General features: G+C 40.6%; 1 protein-coding gene across 10 annotated transcripts in view; it reads left to right on the top strand.

Annotated features, from left to right (window-relative positions):
* Window positions 1-19,599, top strand: part of SEMA6D (semaphorin 6D) — a 352,602-nt gene that overhangs the window by 72,790 nt on the left and 260,213 nt on the right. For 9 of the 10 annotated variants that reach the window (XM_019477621.2, XM_059714661.1, XM_059714668.1 and 6 more), the window contains one exon: window positions 4,891-5,042. The exons of the other annotated variant lie outside the window; for it this stretch is intronic. The gene's annotated coding sequence lies outside the window, so the exon portion shown is untranslated. The remainder of the gene's footprint in view (window positions 1-4,890; window positions 5,043-19,599) is intronic. 10 annotated transcript variants of the gene reach the window in all.

The raw sequence follows: 19,599 nt of genomic DNA, 5'->3' as shown, positions 1-19,599 counted from the left end.
TCATCTTCTGGTACTTACACATTAGTAGAAGAGCAGCATTGAACCTCTGTATAACTATCCTTCACAGCAGTCATATTTATTAGTGCTAGTGCTAGTCTGCCAGGCCCCTTTGCTGAATCAGCACTCCTAGGAGCAATACCACCTATTAGCCAACTGACCAGAGTATTGCTTCTAGGAGTACTGATTAAGCATACAAGGCACCCATAGCCCACAGATACAGCTGAAGAAAATTAGTTATAACACCTTTAAAAAATACATTAAAAAATACACTCCCCTTCTAGGAATCTCAGTGATCAGTTCCCATGAAGCCATCCTCTAATAACTCTGAAATGACTTTCAGACCTAGAATAGGGCAAGAAGAATACCTTGCAGTTTGCCGCAGCTTCTTTCAAGGGGCCAGTTTGTAACAAAACCAACAGGAATACTGCATTTCTTTGCAGACTGAAAACTTGCTCACGTGATAAGTCATGAAACTATGCATAACAGTGCTCTGTGGTGACTCCTGCCCCCAGGGTCAGATAAACCCTTTAGTGGGCCCTTGGCAAACAAACTTGTGGGCCCTGGGCCAGTCAAGACCCCCTCTCCCCACCCTGGTGCTGCCACCTGTGGTGGGTGAGGCTTGGAGTCACCACTGCCAGCATCGCAGCCATGGCAGCTGCTTCCTAGAGGGGAGGGGAAGGAAGGCAGATGGGGCCATTCACACCACTGCTGCAGAGGGAAGGACTGGGCCCCCTGGAGCTCAGGGCCCTAGGCAAGTGTCTAGTTTTCCTATGCATTAATCGGTCCCTGCCTTCCACAATAGTATTGTTTTAGTTGTTGAAAGCTGACAGTGTGCTTTGTGCAGTATAAAAAATTGACAAAAATATGGCCCCTCTGCTAAAGCAGTTGCAATATACATCACTTCATCTGGGGGTGGAACAACCTTTTTGTATTTGCCCATTACACGCAGGCATACAATTAACGTATGAACATCTTGATCCCACACAAGGCCCCATGCATAGTGCAAGTTGCCAGGCACTTTCAACCCTATACTAGACAACTAATCCACATTTCTGTGTGTGTGGTTTTTTTTAATGCTGTTTGCAAATTATATTTCCCACAGAAAGCATTTTATTCCCCACATTTTGGCTGCAGGCCATAGGTACTCAGTCTTTGAAGTGTTGCTTAGTGTTGGCACTGGCCTGCAATCAAGAAAGCACTCAGATGGGTGAGCAAGGCTAGAATCCCCAATGGGGGAAGAAGAGAGGGTAAGGATGTGCAAGCAAAAGATGTAGCACTTCCTGCTCGCTGAGTTTAGGTTGCTGCTGTGCTGCAAGTATAAAGTCAGACATATGAACATACCAGAACTCCTGTTAGGCAAAAGGTGGGGTATGTGGCAACAAGACTGGCTGTTGCTGTATCCCTGTACTTTCAACGTTGGGGTAGGTTAATTCTTTCTGAGCCAGACTATGGTGGGCTAGCAGAACAAGTTTAGTACAGTTCAGTGACATGGATAGGCTGAGGAGTTGTTATAATCAGGGCCCTTTTTGCAGTCCAGCTGAGATCAGGATAGGTGTAGGAGCAGATATCTCTCTAGGACAGTTATTGAGGTGTCAGGAGGGCTGTAATACCAAGGAATCTGGTCTGTCCTCTACGACAGTAGAGGAGATAAATGTGTGGGGACAGCACAGGAAAGTCTGATTTAGGAGGGTTTTGTTTGGACATCCAAAACCTATGCCAAACAGAGGTTTTAAATAGTTGGGAGTGTTGAATTGTGTGAAGCTTATAAATTCTGCAGGACTCCAGCCTGAAGGTAAACTGCAGAGCTAGTTAGGAATTTGACACCTGCTGAATTTAGAAGATCTTGTGCCATGGAGTTTAGGAGGCTGTTGAGGCTGATGCGTGAAGCTTCTCCATAGCAGAGCTTCCAACAGTGAAAACCTATAGGCCATCATCTGCTGCAAGTTGCTTAAACTTTAAGTTATTGGGAGTTTGGGAAATCAGAGCTGTGTTTTGCTTCAAACAGAGGCAGATCATCTGTGCATGAGGTGGAAAGAACAGGAATCATCTAGTTCCTCAACGGAGAGCAAGAATAGTGCAGAAGTTCTCCGTGTCTTTTCCCCCCACCACCCTCCACCTGCAAAGCGCAGGTGTATTTATCTTGAAAATATCAACCTCCAAATAGTGTTGTTGCAGGAGAAGAAGAACAACTGGGAATGTTTCTCAGCTTCTGGATATGGAAGGATGATGCCAACCTTCTGGGTCCTGTCCATGTAAAATAATATATCATCCTTGCCTGCCTTCTAGGAGCCCAGGGCACTCCACATCATATCCCAAACAAGGTGGAGATATGATAAATAAATCTAGCTGAAAGACCTAAGGCCTCCTCGTGCCTTTCTTGCAGCTTCAGAGGAAACATTAATTTTCCATAAGTGTATTGCAGCAAATCTGTCTTTAATATAATTTTCAATGTTCCAATAAAGCTCTTTGCCTTTCAGTTAGTTTCTCCCATAATCCCATATCACTGATGAGTTTAGACAATGACAAATGGCAAACTGTCTGACTCTGCCATATTCTCTCACTTTTTCTCCCTTCAGCTACTTCGTTGACACTGGTAGTGCAGCATTCCCTTGCTAAGTACCCTGTAAAACTTTTGCTATCTTTTTGTAATAAAAGTGTGATGGGCTAGTTTGGTCTTATCCAGTTTGTATTATCCTGACTGTCTACACGTTTTAGCTGCTGATATTTCCAAATTGGAAACCTAGCAGTTGAGACTTTCCTCCTCACCCCCCACTCAAATCCTAAATTTTGGTGACTGATGAAAGGGTACTTAGGTCTATAACACTCTTAGTTTTGTTATTACAAAATTAAGTCATAGTTGTTATCATTCAGCCACTTCTTTTCATCCTAGGCTATGATCTTTGATTTTGCTTCCTTCTGCTCTGTCTTTACATTTCCCCAGAAAAGCCATGATGAAAGCCACTGAACAGCCATTGCTCCATCTCCTGCCCCTTATCTTGATGCGGTCCCAACATCTTGGTGTTGGATGCGGTCTCAGCATCTTGGACTAAGGGGTAACCGCCATCTTGACTGCCGGCTGCCCTTTGTCTGGCCTCACCCCTCAGTGCTGATTAGGGGAGGAGGCCCGGAGGTGGGGAGGGGCAGCTGCTATCCTGTCTGCCTCCCTCTTCATGTTGCCCCACCAATCAATGTCTTCCTCTCCTGGGTGGCTTGTGAGGTCCACCGGGAAGAGAAGACTTAATAAAATCTTTTAAAAACTTGTTTTTTGCAGATTTTGCAGGTAATCCCATATTTTGTGGCTTCTGCAAAATCCACAAAACTGTGACTTAGGTAAGTCCCTACTTATAGTTCCTAGTATGGAAACCCAGCAATAGCCCAGGTCAATGCGTTTCACTGGGTGCATCTACACATGCAATTAATGTGATGCAATAAACTCTGGAGCAGTTCGAGCCAGAGTCAACTGCTACCAGGCGCATTGTCTATACATGCCTCTAGGACAGGAGCAGTTTGAGCTGGGGTAGAACAGGCACCCAGCTTGCTAGGCTGCCTGGACACAATTTACACTCACAGTAACTGTTTACATGTGCATTTCAGTGCAGTAAAGTACTCTACCATAAGATAGTATTATTCCTGACAGTACTATACCAAGGCAGAGTTAATTAATTTACTGTGCCCTAATATTGGCGCACTGTAGATGGTGATGCTTTTCTGTGGAGCTAATTAGCCTACAGTAATGCACATGTGTAGATGCACCCACTGTCTCCTCCTGTTTAAACTGTTCCCTGTTGCTGTGGAGCTATCACTTCTTGCTTTACTTTGTGTAGCTCTTCCTTTTCCTGCTTTGCCTCTCTTTTCTTCTTCAAGTTTTTCAGCTGGCAAGACAAGTAATAGAGGAACAGATTTGTATTCAGAAATTTCAGTCTCTGGTGGTTCTTGTATTTTTGGCTTCCCTGCTGGAGAAAAATGCTCGAAAGTGATGTGGTTTTTGTTGCTTTGAGCAGTGTCCTAGGTACCAAGAAAATGCATGTGTAGTCACTGATTAGTTCCTACTAGGTAATTGAATTTGGATTTGTAGGAAATTTAGAAGGCTTTCAGGAATCGTAGTTGGTATTAAATTACTTTGAACATTAGGAATCCAAACTAGTGCAGCTGTCCATTCTTCATTACGAAAAACCTCCATAAGCAGTATAGCATCTGAGAGGAGCTATTTTGTGGAAAACCATTAGAGGAAACTAATTTTTTTCCTAATGCAATTTCCACTAATTTCTTAGCTGCTGGGCAGAAAAATAACATGAATCAAATTTTTATATGATCATGCTTAAAATCTGAAGTCAGAAGCCATTGCAAGCAAGTAACTTGAGAGAATTTTATAATACATGCTATCTTGCTTCCCACCACACACAATAAGTACTCTGACTTAACAAAGAGAGCAGTGTTATTCTCTTGTTTGTAGCAGAGAACGATATTATTTGTTTTGAAACAAAGAATTATTGGCCTGTGAAGACTGACTGGATTCCTTTAATTATTAAAATTGATGCTGCTTTTTATGTGTGGATCAGGAGATCTAAAGCATGAGCCCTTTTTCCCCACATTTATATGCTTTTATCTATAATGAGAAGAATCACGTGAATATACAAAAGCACACAAAAAAAACTTAAGATGGCTATTGTGACAGAACTCTACTTTCACTGCAAATGTCATAGGTACACATTCTACCTCCTGAATTTGTTTTCCATGTTCTTTCCATGAAGGAATGTTGAGGTCGTGGAAAGTAGCGTAATAAAGGGCAAGTATTTCATTTAATTTCACAGTAGTTTACTACAGAAATTTAATGCTGGTCTTCTCAAGGTTAATTTCTAATGTCTTTTCCCCCCTCTCCACCCCTTACAGGACATGAGCACAGGTGAGAGACACAGGACCTAAGTCAATATTGCTCCAAAGGCCTGTGTGTGCTGTAAAAACAGAGAAACAAGAGAGTGCAACATAAAGGCCCATAGTGGCTGAATGTGGAATTCCCACCAGGGGAAGAACATAGTTCTCTGGTGAGTGGCAGTATTGTTGTTGTTGTTGTTGTTATTATTCTTATGATGATGATGATGTTCATTACTTGGGCAGAATGGGCTTCTATTCTCTAATACTACTAAAATACCTTCAGAGGTGGATTTAAACGGAATACAAGCACTGTGGTGTTAGCATAAACTGTGGAAAAGAGATGTCACTTGTTGCTTTTCATTGAAAAAAGGGGTATGATTTCAAATACAGTCAAGACTTCCACTATTAAAAAAAAATTTGAAATGGGTGCAAAGAATAAAACAGATTATTGGATTTGGAGTGAGGAAAAAGTATATTAGCACTGACTGTAAGAGTTGCTGTCTCTCTCCTGAAGTATTGATTTTAGGAAGAGGTGAGCCTATCCCAGATAATTGTTTGCTTGTGAGTGCAAGGAATGGCTCTTGGGACCAAAGTTGCAACTATTTTTATATTTATCACCTATATATCTACCTTGTAATGTCATGGCACTTGTCACTGTATTGGCCTGTCAAACACAGGTGTCATGAGATTAAATCATAATGCCATCGTACTGTTTGGCATCACCTGAAACTGATCTTGATTTCTTTTAAACATCTGGGGCTAGGGACAGAAGTTATACCTAAAGTGGTTTAAGTCTTCAGAAACTGGTTTAAGCCTGTAACAAAACAAAACAGCAGCTCAGTGTAGATAAACCACCCTCAAAATGACTGAAACTGGTTTAAGATAAGCCTGATTAAATATAGTATCAGACATAACTGATTTGGGTCAAACTGGTTTATGAAACTTCTATCCCAGACCCCTTCCTGGTTCAAGTTAAATCACAGTCCCCCAGCATAGGCTGTGTGTTTACTACTACTTCCTGCTGCCCCTGAGGTCTCTAGGATTTGTAGTCCAGACCCACACCAGCAGGGCTCTGCAAGGTTGCTCATTACTTCCTCTTCCTGCTTCCAGGTGCCTCAGGGATTTGTAGTCCATGATCACAGCCAGCAGGACTCCACAGGGTTGTTTCCTTCTGTTCAATACATGCTCACTTCAGAGAGAACTATTCTTGTTCAAGCTTTTATGAATTCAGTGCCATTACCTTTTTCCTCGCTCACCCCCTCCTCAGTCTGGCAGGGGCTGCCACCCTCTCCTCCTGCCCCCTCCCCTCTGGCAGACTCTCCAGCTAGCTCTGGGCTGGGGCTTGGCCATACCCCCTCTCTGGAGCAGGGAGCGGGGAAAAGCCTTGGAGCCCGCAGGTTGGGAGGGAGTTGTGCTATAGTGCCCCCCAGCTTCTGTTTGGAATCACTGAAAGAATGTGCCTGCATTTCCTGAGTCAAAAGCGAATGTCTAACTTTATGTTTAACTTGCTTGCCAGTTCAATCTCTGCAGCTTAGACTAACCTGCAGAGACTGAACTGATTTTGACCATCTGTACTTAACCCTGGTGCTGCAGTTTGGAATGCAGGTCTGCCCCAGAAGATTGGAGCAGTCCTGACAAAACCTGCAGTCTTTCTGTTAAGGTTTCCAAGAACAGAAAAACTCCAGCCTTCTGCAGATGTAGATTTTCAGTTCTTTCTCAAATTGAAACAAACTGCCTAAGTATCACAGCAGATAATCTTTAAGAAGACAATCCCATTGTCTTTTTGGATGTAATTGTAATAAAGTATAAAAACCAATTCTGCCACCTGATTCTCCAGTGTCTTACTTTGCAAATAATCATGTTGATTTTTATGGAACCACTTGCAGAAAAGGAGTGAGTAAGATGGCAAAATCAGGCACGTAAATTAGACAATGCTGCCTGAGGGAGGGACATTAGAACTTAATTGGTATTATATTACTACATTGGTAAGTATCTTAAAGTAAATTTTCAAAGCATGGCAAAGCGTTTAACCACGTACGTCATTCAAGTCAATGGGAGTCACGGAGATAAAACCCCTGTAGTAGTTCTTTGAAAATATATCTCTTGGGTGTTTATTTCATCATCTAAAATATATAACATAATGGATGGTTGGTGCATGAATACAAAGTTTTAAGTCCCTCTAGGGACTCTGCTAACAGCATAAACCATGAGAGTGTATCTTAGTTGTTTATGAACAGAAGCAGAGTCCCAGGAGTGATATACAGCTATAAATTCACTCCAGTCTGTGGCTATCTATTGTTATTTGTAATAGAGAGAGAGCAATTTTCACTTAAAACCACTTCCTTGAAGAGCCTTAACTGAGGAGCTTCACCTGAAAATCAGATCTAGTAGATAAAAGCTTTGATGAAGAAAGGACTTTGTTTTCTGTATCAGTAATCTTTGTATGTTTTTATCAAATTCATAGTCTTGATTCTGTAAATCAGTACACAGATGGGCAGATGAACACATTGGGTTTGCAAGAATACACATAGACATTTTATTTACTTTGTTAGGTGATCATCAAATATGTTGTTCTAATGCATTAATATTACGTGTTTTTGAAGCATGTATTATTGATGCCATAAGCCACAATGGCTTATTTGACACATTGTATCCAGGATCCTATTGATTTGTAGTATTAAAAGACTAGAGGATTTCATGAAAATTCAATGTGTTTATTGGTTTAAAGTGGCAAAATCCTTCTTATTCAGGGATAAATGCTTCCCAACCCTATCCAAGCAAAGATCTGACATAGTATTTTGAAGGAAAAGCTCTTTCCAGGTTTGAAGATCTATTGCACTGGGACTGTCTGACTTCTAAGTGGCTGGTTGTTGCAAGCTTCTTAGGACGCACTAGCAAGGGCTCCAGGGGCCATATACCCTCCCTCCCACCCCTGTTGCACCCTGTGCTTCCATGCTGCTCCATGCACCTCCACTGCTACATCCTGTTCTCAGGCACCTCTGCCACTGCAGCATGCTCCTGGGTGCCCTTCTGCTGCACTGTGCACCCTGCTGCTGCTGTTTCCTGCCATACCCTGGCTCACCCTTAGCTCCCCCACTTCACTGAAGGCTGCCCTGTTACGGTACTGTCTTGCCCCTGGGCAGGGAGGGGGAGCCTGAAGCCCCTGGATGCTGTTGTACCTGGGAGGAACAGCACCTGGGTGGGAGCCTGTGGGCTGTAATTTAATCCCTTGCAAGCCACTGGTTGGACAGCCCTTCACTATGCCATACTTCAGAAATAAATGTAGAAATTGATATAAAAACAAATAGAAAATAATGGTGAAGTGTCATTATGAGTCATCTAAAAAACTAACAATTATTTTGATGATATTGTGTGTGTTGGTGAAGGTGGATAGATATGATACATATATTCATTGTAGGTTGATTAAACTATGTAGTCCAAACTCATAACAATTAGCTGTCAGTTGATATAGCTATTGTTGAGCAGAGCAGAAAGCTACAATATATATTCAAGCGTTGCATGAAAGAATAAGTGTTGTCTAACCAATCAGGCGATTGAGACAGCTAGTCAATAACTTAGTAAGACAAGGGACTGTAGGCAAACTTATAGTTCTCAACAGGATACCAATACTTTGAGTCATACAGAGATCTTAAGTAAGCGGCCTCTTAATTTTTGTTTTCATGGTGCACTGATTTTTGGCTGAATTGATTTACCACTTTTTGCATTTGATAATGTTTCAGAGGGATTTGGTTTTCCAGCCTTGATAGTATATTTTACTTAAATTGTATACACATTGCTAAGAGCATAATATTACCCAACACATTATATTTGTTGTTAGCTTGTGGGAGCGTCTTTAATACCTTAACGATACAAGGGAGGACACCATACAAATACATCTAACTATAAGGAAAATTTTTACTTTCTCCCTTTTAGGAAGCTTTCCCCTCTTTCCCCCGCCCTTTCTTTTTCTCTTCTTCATTTTTTCCTCCCGTCCTTTTTTAAGTTGTCATATTGTACATGTGTTCATTTAAAGGGAGTGTTTGAATGTGTCTGTATAACAACTATCTCTTTCAGCGAAAAGAGGTACACATCATTTGTAGTGACTCTTGTATTCATTAATGGTTTTTATTACACCTGTGACACCCGGAGTCTGTTATATTAGATATACCTCATATTAAAATATTCTGTATGTCCTTGTACACCCTCGGTCAGCCCCAGGTATAGAAACACAACAATAGGAAGGAACAGTATGATGATCCAACCGTAGAGATATGGTTGCCATGTGTCTAGGATAAAGGCATCAAGTGAAGCATGTGTGAGCTGCTCCAAAGCATTTTAGAACCTGGTTTTCCTCATTCTCAGTCAAATGTACTCTCCGACAAGATCATGGACTAGCAGAGTAGGAAACAAAGGGCTCCTGCTCCTCTTTATCTTATCCTTTAATCAGCTATTTTCAACCTCATTCCTTTTCAACCTTTCCTACTTCCAGTACTGAAGATGCATTTTTTGGCAGGGGGGAGGAGTTAGTGTCTTCCTTCTACTTGTAGCTGTAGTTCATTACCTTAAAAAAAAAAAACAAAAAACCTTTCCTTTAAAAAATCTTCATGTATGAAAGGAGGAAGAGAGCTGGAGTGCAAGTGAATTTTTGTGGCAGAAAGTTAAATACTCCAAAATGTACATGACTATTTTTTAACTTTAATTTCAACAAAGCTAGCAAAGCTTTTCCCTGTAATAGTTGGCAGCCCCTGCTTATGTTATGATTCGTGTGTTCCATTATATAAATGGTATAAATTTTGAAGTGCTCCATTTATCTAAACAAATTTGTAGTGATGGTTAGAAGCTGGAAGGTAGGAAGCAGTTAATAAACACTTCTATCCATTAAATCCAGACTTAGCTTGATGTCTATTTTGAAAAAAACTAACTGGAATGGGTTCCATGATGTCCCTGTTATTCCATCAGGAAAGTGGGGGGGGGGGGGGGGGGTTTGGTTTTTTTTCATTGAAATAAGCACTTGACCCTAGTGTACTATCCTTTTCAGTGCCTTATTTGGAACTGCTGTGTTTGTTTTGATGGGATGATATTTCCTGAAGAGCTTGGTCTTTAGAAGTATAATGGAATGTGATGGTATAGAAGTAAGTAGTTTATAAATGAATATTGTTAGTTGTGTGCATAGCAATCTCTTTCTCTGTGGTAATTACAGAGAAAACATAGAATAAAAAAGCAATAACTGTAAATGACATGTTGGGATAATACACATTGCAGTCAGAAAATGACATACAAGTTCTCATGTTCATCAGAACATTAAAACTGTACAAAATGGGTTAAGTGAAACATCTGGCAGTTTCCTGAGGTTGATCAGATCAGTCTTTTTTTACAAATTTCAAGTTCCTAAGGAGATGGCACAAAAATCGTTGTTAGTTTGACAGATCTGCCATGACTAGAACATCTTAACTTTTAATAATCCATTTTTCAAAGGGGGAGGCACACTTCATACCATTCAGTTACACATTGTAGGTTCTAATCATTAACCTCACTGCTCACTGGATTAGACCTTATGACAAATAGCTGCTTAGCTTATCTGGAGCTTGATAAAGACAACTTCTGGTTGTGTTCTTCCACATTTTTGTAATCCATGCAATCATTAAATATACACTGAATATTTTTTCAAGTGTACTAAATATGTAGCACCTTCCAATTTATTTTCCATGCCCAGCATTGTACAGAAAAACCTAATTTAGAAATCTTTAAGGTAGTTTACATTATTTAAAATAGATATTTTCCTCTCTTTTCTCCAGTAGTCAGCATCTTTTAGCACCGTGACATGCTCTGCCCATACCCAAGAACGAGAAATCTTACAACACATCAGAAAATATCTTAAAGCGCATAATACCAGTGTTACGGTTCTGAGGTTGAAGAACTTGCAATCTTCAAGGGTAAAATAAAATATTCTCTTCCAGATTTAGCCATATGGGGCCACAAGTTATAAATGCATGTATATGCAGAGATGTTACTATGCATTTTTACTTTAAGTGTATGTAGTAAATAAGCTTTTAACAATATAATATTGAGGAAAACAAAAATTAAACCTAAGAAGTAGATTTCTTTTAATGCACCATATTAACTAGTTTCTTCAAGTTCATGTTAGAACTTCCAAGTTCAAAGATGTTTCTACAGATGCAGGTGTCTCTTTCAATTAACATAAATATGCTTTGGTTCTGCACTGATTTTTTTTTTTTTTTTTTCCATAGCCGCCTTTCCTCTGTATTTTCCCATATTTAACATCTTCATTAATTATGTGAAAATGGGAGTATTGATTAAATCTACGGATGATACTAAATTATGAGATGTTGCAAATATCCATTAGGGAAATAAAAAGAACTGGAGAGATGTCTAATGTAGATTAAAAATAAGAATGTTGTAAAATCTCTAGTGATTAGATGTTCAGAAAATTTAAATTGTTATCCTTATCTATATTGTTATGCTGGGTTTACATATTTCTATGCTAGTAGAATTAGACTCAGTTGGGGCATGTGTTGCATCTAAGATGAAGCCACATGCACACTAGAAAAGCTCCACCTAGTACACAGCTGATCAGCTGGTCTGTCCAGGACACTGTTGGCATATCACTCTGCTTTCTGGGCTGCTATCCCTTTAAACAAAGAGTCCAGTCTAAGGCAGCTAGCCTGACACACAAACTTCCCAAACTAGCTACCAAAAAGTCAGTCTCCCTCTCCCCCCCAAGACAGTCACGTTTTAGACCAAGAAACTGTTGACCAGTAATGACAAATGTGAGGCAGTAGGTGAGATTCTCATAAAACCTGGACCTAGAGTATTGAAATCTGCAGAAAATAAGAATGATCATGGGACTAACCACTCTCGGAACCCAATGCAAAATGCATTGTTTTAAGTTTTGCTTTCCCTCAACATATTTCTCTCTCTCATTTACAGCAAAACCACTCATACATAAACCAGCAAAGAAACCAACATCTTTTAAGCTATTCAAGCTATTTCTTTCTTCACAAACTGTGAAGAAGGAAAGAGATGTGTTTTCCATTTTTAATTACTCAAGATGCTCAGATTCTACAATGATAGCATACCTATGTAGAGATGTATTGGGTCATAATTTTGTGAATTCGTAAATGAAAAATCATAAACATTTATTTAAAATATGTTTCTGTAGTGTAACTACTGTATTTATGTGGGAAAAGGAATGTATGTATGCATGAAGACTAAGAAAATGCTTCTAATCTACATATAACTAAATATATCTGTGAGTTAAAACTCTGTTCATTAGTATTTACCAGCAATTTAGTTGCATAAATCTGATTAGGAAACAAAATTCTTGGAAGACATACACTAGTGCCAAGCAGGGCACAATGTGACCTAAGTTGAAGGATAACACTAGGGTTGAGATCCAGGTAGGTAGAAGGTGGTGGACCATTGTTGTATTTTGTTTGTCAGGTAAAATAGTGTGGATCAGTGATGACGTGTAGGGGGTGCATGTGCACCCCCTGACAGGCCACGCTCCCCACTTAGGCAATAGGCAGGGGTGCAGGCAGGAATGCCGGTACCCCCCTGCGAGCACCAGCCAGGCAGTGGGAGTGCTGCATGAAGCGCTGCAGCCACAAGTTGGCAAGATTGGCCATGGGAGGGGGCCCCTCCTGGTCACTGACTGGTCACTGGGGGGGGCATGTGTCCCCCCTGACTAATGTGGCACCAGTTGCCCATGGTGTGCATTAAAATAAGTGAAATGATCAGAGGTGTAAATAAACAGTTTCCTTCTCTCTCAATTCAGTATCTTCATAATTCAGTATCTGCTTCTAGAATCCTTACATGAGTTGCTGTCATGCAAGTAAACCCCTAAAACCAGCTCTGAACTTTTCTGTAACCATGTAAAAGATTTTTGTTTCTTCTCAAAAGAAATCCTGGTTCTTAGGATCATCTGGGAAAACAAAGCATCTGAGCTTCCATGAGATCCCACTAAGTTTGAGAACTGAAGAAAGCAAATAAATTGGATCCTGGGGTACATGAATATGAACCTTAGGAAGCCAAAACTGTACAACTCCTGTGTGACACTGAGTTTATCTCTAGACTACTACATTCAGATTTAGTACTCTTAATTTAGGCTATTAATATAGTGAGCAAGGTTAATCTGACTATTATGAATAGCAAATCCCAAGAACATGTGTTCCAAAAGCTGGTTGAAGGTCTACAAAATGTGGATTAAAGGAGCCAATTCATAAAATATTATTTGGTCTGTTTCCATGGGATTCTTGAAGTATTTCCCACTGATAACCATTCTTTGTTTACAGTTTCTAAGACAGTTTTCACACTCTTGGAGCTCTTCCACAACCTTTTGTGCTCTTATTTTAAAATAAGCTGCTTCTTTTTTTTTTAATAGAAAAACTCCTTTTGAAAATCTGAGATGAGAGGACATTGAATGTTTACATCTCTCTACATACACTACAATGACTTTCAGCTTTTAACAAAAGCTTGCTTGTTTGTCACGATTATTTTTAATTATACTTTTCCAACCTAGGCAGGGTATTGCATGGTGATCATTTCCCGCCCCCCACCCCTCCCATAAATAGTTTACTGTTGAGTCTGTTAATGAAAGTCTTCAGTAGCGCTTTGTACAGTGACAGTACAGCAATTGGCATGAAGCAGGAAATGAGACTGAACAGTAGAACTAAAAGTGGCATGGCATTTGCCAATATCCATTCTTGTGGTTCATCAGACTTAGAAAAAATATTGTTCAGCTCTATTACTCACTCCTTTTACCTCCTGCAACACTTTGGTGCAGTCTTTCACAGTTTCCTTGTTTTCCTTGAAACAAGACAGTGAAATGCATCATCAGTATGGGTGATAAATCTAAATCTGTGTGGACAGAGAAATAAAATAAAAGGACCGAGGGATTTGTTGAGAAATAAAACTAGAGGGCATCATGGAAATGCACTTCAGCAACATGAGCTTGTTGTATAATTAAATAATCCAAGCTTTTTTCAGTAATCTTATAAATTACTGAATAGAAAAATGATGATTGAGGAAAATTATGGGTTTTGCCCAGCAATATGTAAATAACATGACTCATAGCGTGCTATGATCTCAGCCATTTGATTTCATCTGCTTTCATACTGATTATGTTGCACTTAAAAGAAAATATTTTATAAATGATTATACTTTTTAACCCCTTTTTTGTAATTAATTAGAGAAAGCAGACAAAGATTTACCCCAAATATGTTATTTCCTGCTTAAGTGTTCGCTGTTAAAACTTGAAATTATTTGCTGGGGAAACTTGTTGTATGGTTGTCATTAGAGATAAAGGCAGATAGAAGTTATGGTTAGAAATGGCTGCTTGCCATTCTGTTTAAAAGAAAAACTTGTGTGGGTATTCAAAAGAGCTTAAAATCCACTTTGTGTCTGTATTGCTGGCAGCATCAGTATAGAAGCAAGACTAAGTGGGTTTATTTAACAGTCTAATCTGCCTAAAATGTGTGTGTCCAATTGCCCATCCCCATGGAATAAAAATGCACAGGGAACAGGTTCTGAATTCATTCAGAGATTTTCGTCGGAGATTTCAGCACATCGTTCAAAACCTGTTTAGTGGAGGAGAAATAGTAGGCACGGAAGCAAAGTTTGAATATCTGATTAAAGATGGCAAAGGTTTAGATTTTCCCATGAAAGGCACCGAATTTGCAGTCTGACTTGTCAACAGAGGTTCAGTGTTCTCATTTCTTTTTACGGAAATCATCTTGCATCTGACATTCATAAGAGGTGATAATAAATAAGTTTATCCATAAAATAACAGATGAGAGAGTATGAAAATTAGAGGCTAACACTAATAGTGTTTATGCAGAACTAAACCTCTGATTATAATTTCCATCAGTTCTATGATTTGCTGCAGCACCCGTTTCTATTTTGCAGTTGCTAGAGCAGTACAATTGTAAGTGATATCCTCACATTGATTAGTAACTTGTTCTGTGAATAATCCAAATAAAACTCAAAATCTAACTGTGAAAAAACAGCTGGGAAAATATCTGGAAAAGTCTACATTTCTATACCTTCTAAATATTTAGAGCATGCACATCACCAAAGTCTCTAGGTGTCAAATGTACAATGTTACATGAAAATGAGGGAGAGAGGTCAGAACTGACATAAATGTCTTCAATAATTTATCGGCCTTTCTCGATACTTTAGTGCTTAATACAGCTGCACCAATACTATCAAGTCATTCTAGCAAATCAGTTTTGCTTAATTACATAATGACATCACTGTGGCACAGAGGTGGTATAGTTTGGGTGCCTCATATCCTTGCACTTGTAGCTCTGGTGCTTTGAATGGACCCAGTCTTGCATTATGGTCTGTCGTGTGCCAGAGGTTCCAGAAGGCTTCAGTTCCATGGCTATGGTGCACCTTGGCCCCACAGAAATTAGTATGAATTTTTGCTATTGATTTTCATGGAATAAGGAGTTCACCCTTAGGTTATAAAAACAAGTAAGGTGTTACTACTTCAAAACATCCCTGTTGATGAAGCGTATTCCTCCTCGTGTTAACAGCGAAGAGGCCTGGACAAATTAAGATCTTGAAATTGATTAGGAATCTCATGTTTTAATACTCTTTCCACAAACTGCATGAGCTTTAACCAGCTTGTATTTTGTGAGAAAATTCTAATTTGTTTATACAACATCAGGAGTGCAACCTTGAGTACATTAAGTAAGAGTCATTAAAATTATTTTTTTTTAATGAGAAGTGCCAGCTGTTTGACGTGACATAGGGCAGCCATTATGATTTTGCCTGCTTAATAGCATAGTCAAGCTTTATATGTTAGTATGCAGTGACAAGGTATGTGGAACTACTCACATCTGTTTGCTTTTAACAAAAAGGACAGGATATATTTACAAATCTTTTATAAATACCATTCCTAATTCCAGCTATGTAAAGATTTTCTACTGTAATGAGTTGCAAAGAATTAAAAGAATAATAAAATTTGCACCAGGCAGGTTTGTTTTTTGTTGTTTGTTTTTTTCAACTAAGGATCTCAAACTATTTAACAAATATCAGTTAGTTTAACCCTAGATTACCTGTATTGTCAACCCTCATTTTGTTTAGAGGTTTTCTTTACATCCCCAGCTCCTGGAATCAAGTTATCATATGTAGGGCTTTGATTTCATTAAAAGAGAAGTTAAATTCTCACTATAATTGTTGAGGAAAAAATACTTGATAACCTATCTAAAATGTAAATCAGTGACTCAGAAATCAGGAGAGAAGCAAAATGAAATCAAAGTGTATTCTAGTTTTAAAGCCCATGTTACAATTTGTGGAGTCCCAACTCATGGGGTTTTCACTGCTTTTTGGTTGTGTAGGGTTGGCAATGTTTTTAAAGATTTATGAACCTAATGGTGAAACAGATGATTCTTTTTCATTAAATGCATTAAGTGGTGGGGGGTGAAACCGGCCATATTCAATTCGGAAAAACTCAAAATTACGCAAAATGATGCCTGTACTTTGTATGGTTGGGGGGTGGGAGGGTCTGTGGGTGGGGAGAACTGTGAAGGTGTGGGGGGGCTGGAGCCTGGGGAGGGGGCCCCCACACACCCTGGCATGATGCGGGGGTACTGTGTGTTAGGAGTGAGGGGCAGCAGCAGGGCTGGGGAGGCTGTGGCTTGGCAGTTGAGGCGCGTGTACACACACACACACACACACACACAGACACACACACACACCCACCCACCCCCCGGAAGGTAAGTCAGTGGAGAGGAGTAGGGGCAGGAGAGAGAGAAGGGGAATAAGGCAGACTGAGGCCCCCCCTGGTGAGGGAGTGGGGCAGGGGTGAATCAGGCTCTGGGACCAGGGCAGCTCATTGGATGGAGTCATGAGAGTCTCGTCCTGGGGTGCAGGGGGGTTGGCAGCTCCCTGCCACTGTGCGCAGCCCCAGGGGAGGCATGGGGGGGGGCACATACCCCCTGATTTGTGCTTGTGGCAGAGGCAGGCTGCCTGCTGTAGGCTGGGGCTCTGCACCATACTGCTTTTGCCCCAGGAGCCATGGTACTCCATGTTGTGCCTCTTGTGGATGGGTGAGCGGGAGACATGTGGCCAGTGCACAGGTCCCAGGGCAAAAGCAGCAGGGTGCAGAGCCCCAGCCTGCAGCAGGCAGCCCACCACTGCCCTGCACATAAATTGGGGGACACGGCACCAGGAAGCCATGCCCCCCTGCGGCTCCATCCCAACCCCAGGGCCTCATTCACCCCAGCCCTGCCCCACTCCCTCCCTCACTGTGGGGACCTTGATCTGCCCTGCCTACGCCGTTTCTTTCTCCCCTCTCCTCCCCTCCCCCTCCATTGAATTACTGGCACAGCGCTGGTCTACATGCAGTGTGCAGGCTGCGGCTGCTTGCGTGTCTGTCTGTGCACACACCGCCCCCCTCCTGCTGCAGCTACCCAGAGCCCACGCCTGAGCTGCTCTGCAGTCCTCTGCACTGCCACCACTGCCGTGCTGGGCAGCCTTGAGGCAGTGAAACAGAGCCCAGGCTCCAAAAGCACATGTGCAATTTTAAAAAATTAACACAAGAACCAATCAACGCATTAATCGCCCACATTAACTGCAATTAACTGACAGCCCTAGAAAATATATCTTAGGAGAGAAGGTGGAAGTAAGTAAGTTATAACCATTAAGCAAATGTAATGTATAAGACTTGAGTGGGGGGAGGGGAAATTATGGCTATACCTGCATTGAAATGTGCACTATTTTTGATGGACCTGCACAGTTCATGTTACAGTTAATTCAACCACATGGAATTTAACTTGTCCATTCAACTAGGGTGAGTAATACTTTAGTTGGACATAAAAATTAGTTTTTCATTTTCAGTCACAAGCAGATTTTCTGTCAGGGCTGGTAATGTTTCATAATCAGATCTGCACAAGTATGTTGATGAGAATTTCACATTCATGCTAATGGGAATTATCAGTAAGAAATATAAATAGTTTTATAAGCTATTTACATTTTCCCTATGATAGATACAAACATGGGGCTACACTTATCCTATCTGATGCAAGGAGTTGCAAACTGTGAACTGTGTCCCTGGATTAACAGGGTAGCGGCTCCCTGAGGTAGGGAGCTAGCTATAAATTGCACCCAGGGCTGCTCCACTAAGTAGAGGGCGCTCGGATATAATAATCCTGATTTCACATACTACAACTGCCTATCTTAAAGGCGGAGTTGGATAACCATGTATTGTGAAGAAACGTTGTAGACAGAAGCTGACATAACCTGGGGCAAATGAAAGCAGTGCCCTTCAACATCCTTAAGATATTCATGAATCCTGTCACCTATTTCTATCATGCTCAATGTGTAATGCTCAAGTAATAATCCACTCTACTTGCATATGACATGTGCTAGTTTTCCTCTCATTGTGTACCAGAGAATTCTTTCCAAAAACTGTCTCTTTAGACATTTGAAAACTTAGTGCTGCTAGTGCATTCTACTTTGTGGGTCTTCATATTCATTTCCCTCATAGGAAGTTTAGCCCCATTATTCAAAAGTAAATAGAGGAACCAGCAGTTCAGCACGCAAGGGACTTCTGGGGCATCAGAAATGGCAGCTTGTGTTGTGACTGGGCTAATGCTATTCCTGATGACCACAGACTGAAGGAAGCTGTTTCTTGAGTGATGGCTTGGAAACAAAATGTACAGAATGAGCAGTACAAATTCAGATATGTGTAGTTATGGCACAATGTCAAAGACAAAATGTTTCTTTCTGCCCTCAGTTGAGATTCTGACTCAGGCCACTGATCCAAATTTCGGTGTAATTTTTCTTTTAATCACTGTAATAGTAAGTATAGAGCTAATTCAACTCCCCAGTCATGTGGAGAACTTAGGAATGAATGTACTGCATAAAGGCTTGCATTCTCTTCCATATGTGAGACTTGAGTTCTCTTCCCCAGTCCAGTGAGTTATTTACTTGGTTGTCAGGGGTTCAGAGTGCTACAGAAAGGAATTTTTGTCCTTCAGAAGTGACCTCTCCTCTCCTCTTCTTTAGAAAGTGGCATTGCTAGGCTCTGAAGGGGGTTCCATCCCATCAGGCTCAGGCAGAAGGATAGGGTCCCATAGAGGACTTCAGTAATATATCAGTATAAAACAGTGCAGAAATAGATGTTAACTCAGTGCTCCCACATAAACATGAAAAGTACTCCTCAACGTAAAAGGAAAATGTTAAAGGTCAGATGTTGTCTGATAACTTGACTCCTATCAAGGGGATTTTTAAAAGCACTCAGTATGGGCCTAATACATTTCTAAAAAGATCAGTGGCAAAACTCACACTTGCCTTCAACAATAGAGTTGGGCCAGTGGTGAGCATTTCTTCAGTATTCTAGTCAACAATGCCTTCTACTGATGAATTATGATGACAGATTCCTGATTTGTTAGTGATGATAAACTGCTTATCAGGAAGAGATCTACTAAACAGAAAAGCTAAGAGCCTGATTTATATAAATAGAACAGCTCTGTGGTAAGATTCTGATACTGTGAAGTGCCCAAAGTAGTAATATGTGCTCCAACAGAAGTCTTAGTGGAGTTGGTAGGAGTTGCCAGTGTACCTTTTAAAATCAGGCAACTGTCACTTAGGTTCTTGCCTATCTCTAGCTTTTAGTTGCCTACTTTGAGGAACCCATGGTTGAAATATTGAGTTTTTGTTTATTTATATGACAGACCAAGCATTTAATGGATTGTATGT

This window comes from Alligator mississippiensis, chromosome 11, assembly GCF_030867095.1.
Source record: "Alligator mississippiensis isolate rAllMis1 chromosome 11, rAllMis1, whole genome shotgun sequence".
NCBI classification, from domain to species: Eukaryota; Metazoa; Chordata; order Crocodylia; family Alligatoridae; genus Alligator; species Alligator mississippiensis.
Note: the sequence above shows the minus strand (reverse complement) of the source record. Positions and strands in the feature narration are given on the sequence as shown.